This window comes from Vigna unguiculata, chromosome 7, assembly GCF_004118075.2.
Source record: "Vigna unguiculata cultivar IT97K-499-35 chromosome 7, ASM411807v1, whole genome shotgun sequence".
Classification (NCBI taxonomy): domain Eukaryota; kingdom Viridiplantae; phylum Streptophyta; class Magnoliopsida; order Fabales; family Fabaceae; genus Vigna; species Vigna unguiculata.
In genome coordinates this window covers 21,533,239-21,537,505 of record NC_040285.1, presented here as the reverse complement: position 1 = coordinate 21,537,505, position 4,267 = coordinate 21,533,239, and the positions used below count along the sequence as shown (strand labels likewise).

At 40.5% G+C, this 4,267-nt stretch overlaps 1 non-coding gene across 1 annotated transcript; it reads right to left on the bottom strand.

Annotated features, from left to right (window-relative positions):
- Nucleotides 1–322: 322 nt before the first annotated feature.
- On the bottom strand, nt 323–429 carry LOC114192842. The gene has a single exon (XR_003606161.1). It is a non-coding gene; the product is annotated as a small nucleolar RNA R71 (small nucleolar RNA).
- Between the last annotated feature and the right edge of the window lie 3,838 nt (nt 430–4,267).

Here is a 4,267-nt window from a genome sequence, read left to right as displayed (position 1 = left end):
ATATTTTTCTAGCATAGCAATACCATCCACCACTAAAACTCTGGAGATGAAGCCAGCTTTCCTCAGCTTGATTAGTTCTCATCAATTCACTGGAATGGATAATGAAGATCCATACACTCATCTCTCTACATTCTATGAATTGATAGGAACCATGGGCTTTCAAGAAGGAGATCTTGAGCATGTATACATGCGGTTGTTTCCTTTTTCTTTGGCAGGTAAAGCAAAGGAATGGCTTAAGTCACATCCAAATCAGAGTTTGAATAGCTGGAAGGATGTTGAGGAGAAATTTTTGAACAGATTCTTTCCACCATCTCGCTACATCAAAGCCAAAGCTGATATTTCGACGTTTAGGCAAGGACCAGATGAGCCATTCTGTGAAGCTTGGGAGCGGTTCAATTCCTTATTGAGGAAATGCCCAAATCACGGATTTGAGGATATTGCTCAGTTGAACATATTCTGTAATGGTCTGAGGCCTGACACCAAGATGATATTAGATGCAGCAGCAGGTGGAACAATGATGAGTGTAGATGCGGAGCAAGCAACAAGAATCATTGAGGCATTAGCATCCACAGATCATCAAGCTCAGCATAATAGGCAAACTGTTCAGAGGAAGGGAGTGCTTGATCTTAGTACTACAGATGCGATTTTAGCTCAGAATAAGATTCTGACTCAACAGATTGAAGCACTGACGAAGCAAATGTCTAAATTACCAGAGCAGTTGCAAGTTGTGCAATCTTCTCCTAGTCAACAACCCATGAGATGTGACTTCTGTGGAGGAGATCATCCAAATGGTCATTGTTCTTATCAGAGTAGCTCACAAGGAGAAGTTCAATATGTGAGCAACCAAGGAAGACCAGGAAATTTCTCCAACAATAACAACTTTTCACAGGGGTGGAGAAACAATCCAAATCAGAATTTTGGATGGAAGCAAGATGCTGGTCCTTCAAACAGACAACCTCCTTATCAACAACAGCAACAACATTATCCTTCGGTGCATGACAGAACATCTAAACTGGAGGATACTTTAGAAAAGTTTATGCAAGCTTCTTTGACCAATCAGAAGAATACAGAAGCTTCAATCAGAAATCTTGAAGTACAGGTTGGACAGTTGGCTAAGCAATTATCAGATCAGCAAGCAGGTCAATTTTCAGCCAACACGCAGACTAATCCGAAGGAGCACTGTAATTCAATTACTACCAGAAGTGGTAAGATTGTGAGAAGAGGGATTGGAGACAACCTGGTTGCAGAGGAGGAGGTGTTGGAGGAACCAGAGAGAGAGAAAGAAAAAAATGAGTGTGAGGGAGAGGAAGAAAAAAATAAAAGAGAGTTTGTAAATAGAAGAGAAGAAAAAGAAGAAAAAAATAAAAATAAGGAGAAAAAGAGGGAGAAGGGTGAGAAACAGGTACCCCAGTTGAAAAACCTTCCATACCCTCAAAACCCTTCCAAAAAGGACAAAGAGAGGCAGTTTGCAAGGTTCATGGATATTTTCAAACGACTGCAGATTAATATTCCTTTTTTGGATGCTATGGAGCAGATGCCAACTTATGCAAAATTCATGAAAGAGCTCCTAACAAAGAAAAGAAAATTTTCTGAAGAGACAGTGGAGCTGGAAGCAGGGTGCAGTGCTATAATCCAGAAATCATTACCTCAGAAATCCAAAGACCCTGGGAGCTTCACAATTCCAGTCACAATTGGAACATTGCCAGTAGATAAAGCATTGCTCGATTTGGGTGCAAGTATAAATTTGATGCCTCTGTCTATGCTACGGAGAATAGGAGATCTAGAAGTAAAGCCTACAAGGATGACATTGCAATTAGCTGACAGATCTTTGAAGTATCCATATGGAGTGGCAGAGGATGTTTTAGTTAAAGTTGATAAATTCATATTCCCAGTCGATTTTGTTGTGATGGATATTGAGGAAGACATTGAAGTCCCTCTAATACTGGGAAGACCTTTCATGAAAATAGCCAAGGTCATTATTGATGTTGATGATGGCAAACTAAAGGTCAGAGTGCAGGATGATGAAGTCAACTTTACTGTATTCGAGGCAATGCAACATACTAAAGACAAACAACAATGTTTCAAAGTGGATGTGATAGATGAAACTTTTTTATCAGCTAGAAAGCAAGTGACAAAAGCGAACCCTTTAAAAAAGGCTTTAGCTGGTGTTCATGATGATGAGGCAGCAGGAGAAAAAAGAAAATTACAGCTGCCAGAATTGGAGGAAAGGAGACTCAGCGCTTATGAGTCCTCTAAGCTCTACAAGGAAAAGATGAAAGTTTATCATGACAAGAAAATTCTCAAAAGAGAATTTTATCCAGGCCAATTAGTGTTATGGTTCAATTCCAGGTTGAGATTATTCCCTGGAAAGCTAAAATCAAAGTGGTCAGGACCATTCCTTGTCAAAGACGTGAAATCCTATGGAGCCATTGAGCTAGAGGATCCTGAATCTAAAAAGAGCTGGGTTGTAAAGGGGCAAAGGTTGAAGCCCTATCTTGGTGGTGAGATTGATAGGCTCGCCACAATCATTCAACTGGATGAACCTTAAATGAAACAGGCGCCAGGCTCATGACGTTAAACAAGCGCTTCCTGGGAGGCAACCCAGTGTTTTAATTATGTTTTTGCACTTCAATTTCATCTTTTGTGTGATTAAATGTGTTTGTGTATGTAATTATGTGTTTGTGTTTATAGCTCTATGTTTGTGTGTGAAAAGGTGAATTTTAGCATCTAATCATCTCATTAAGGCAAACCATGCAATTTTGGTTGTTTTCAAACAAAACTGGAATTTTAAGCATGGGAATGAGTTTTGGTGCCAGAATTGAGATCATCAAATGCTAAAAATTACCTTGTTTTGGCCAAATTGTGAAATTTGAGTTTGGTAGCTTGATTTTTAGTTTATTGATGTGAAACCTTTTGGAAATGATAGATAATTGATTGAAGCATAGTTTGGTGTGTGTTTCTGAGTTATTTGAACTCAAAGGATCATGAATTGAGTGTGTGAAAGTTGAACCAAAAACTGAAAAGTGGCAAAATCAGTATGTGTCAAAACTGCACGAAAATCTCGCCCAAGCTAAACATGTCTCGCCTGGGCGAGATATGCAGAACCTGAGCCAACCAATTTTGCTGATATACTCGCTTAAGCAAGTAGTGGCTCGCCTGGGCGAGAATGCCCTGCACCAGGGGTGATTTGGGCGACACAGTCTCGCCTGCGCGAGACTTTTTGAATTTTCCTCTCACGCTCATCTCGCTTAAGCGAGACTGAGTCGCTTAAGCGAGAATTCGTGTTTAAGTGAGGGACAGGGGCAAAATTCACTCACTTTTCTTCCCCCAAACCCTCGCTCACAACTCTCGCCCAGAACTCTCCCCTCCTCAGCTTTGAGCGCGCCATCACTCAGTCTTTTCTCTGCATTTTAACTCAAAATTTTCTTGCTCTTTTTGCTAATTTCCCTTCAAGGTAAGTTCTACTCCTCATTCTCTACATTTCCATCAAGCATAGTCACGCTTTTGTGCTCTTGCAAACCCTAGGCAGTACCATAATCTGTTTTGATGCGTTTTGTGTTATATTGTGAGTTTTAATATGAATTGATACTGTTGCAGAATAATGTGGGTTGTTTATTCACGAATTGGTTCAAAAATTTCATATTTTAAGAGTGCATTCAAGCTGTTTGACAAAATGTGTGACTTAATTTCGTCTTGGTTGGTCTTTTAAGTTGTGAAAGCTGACTTGACATGTTTTTGGTGGGTTAAATTTCATCCTTGCAGGTCCATGGCTAGAACAAAGACCACAGCTAGACTTCCCACTACTGAACCCAGCAGAGGGAAGAGGAGAAGACGTGCAAGTAGCTTTTCTCCTGAAAGGCCAATAAGCAACCGTTTTAGGGACCCCGAAAGAGAAGAACGGTATGAGAAGATAAAGAACTGGGTCTTTATCAAAGAAAGAAAGGTGGTCCTACTTCCAGATGAATATGATCCATTCTTGAATGGCCTTATCAGGAGGAATTGGATGAAGTTGGCTGACCCGCTTCCCAAATTTGATCCAGAGATTGTGAGGGAGTTCTATGCAAATGCTTATTCTGAGGACAATCCTGGTGAAAAGAGATCTAAAGTTAGGGGGAGGTGGGTAAACTATGATCGAGCTGCCATCAGTGAATTCCTTGGTAATCCACTACCTCTACAACCAGGGCAACGCTGTGACTTCACAACAAGAAGGAGGAGTCATGAACCTTATGATGAAAATGAAGTAGCACTCCTTATATGCGCTGCCAAC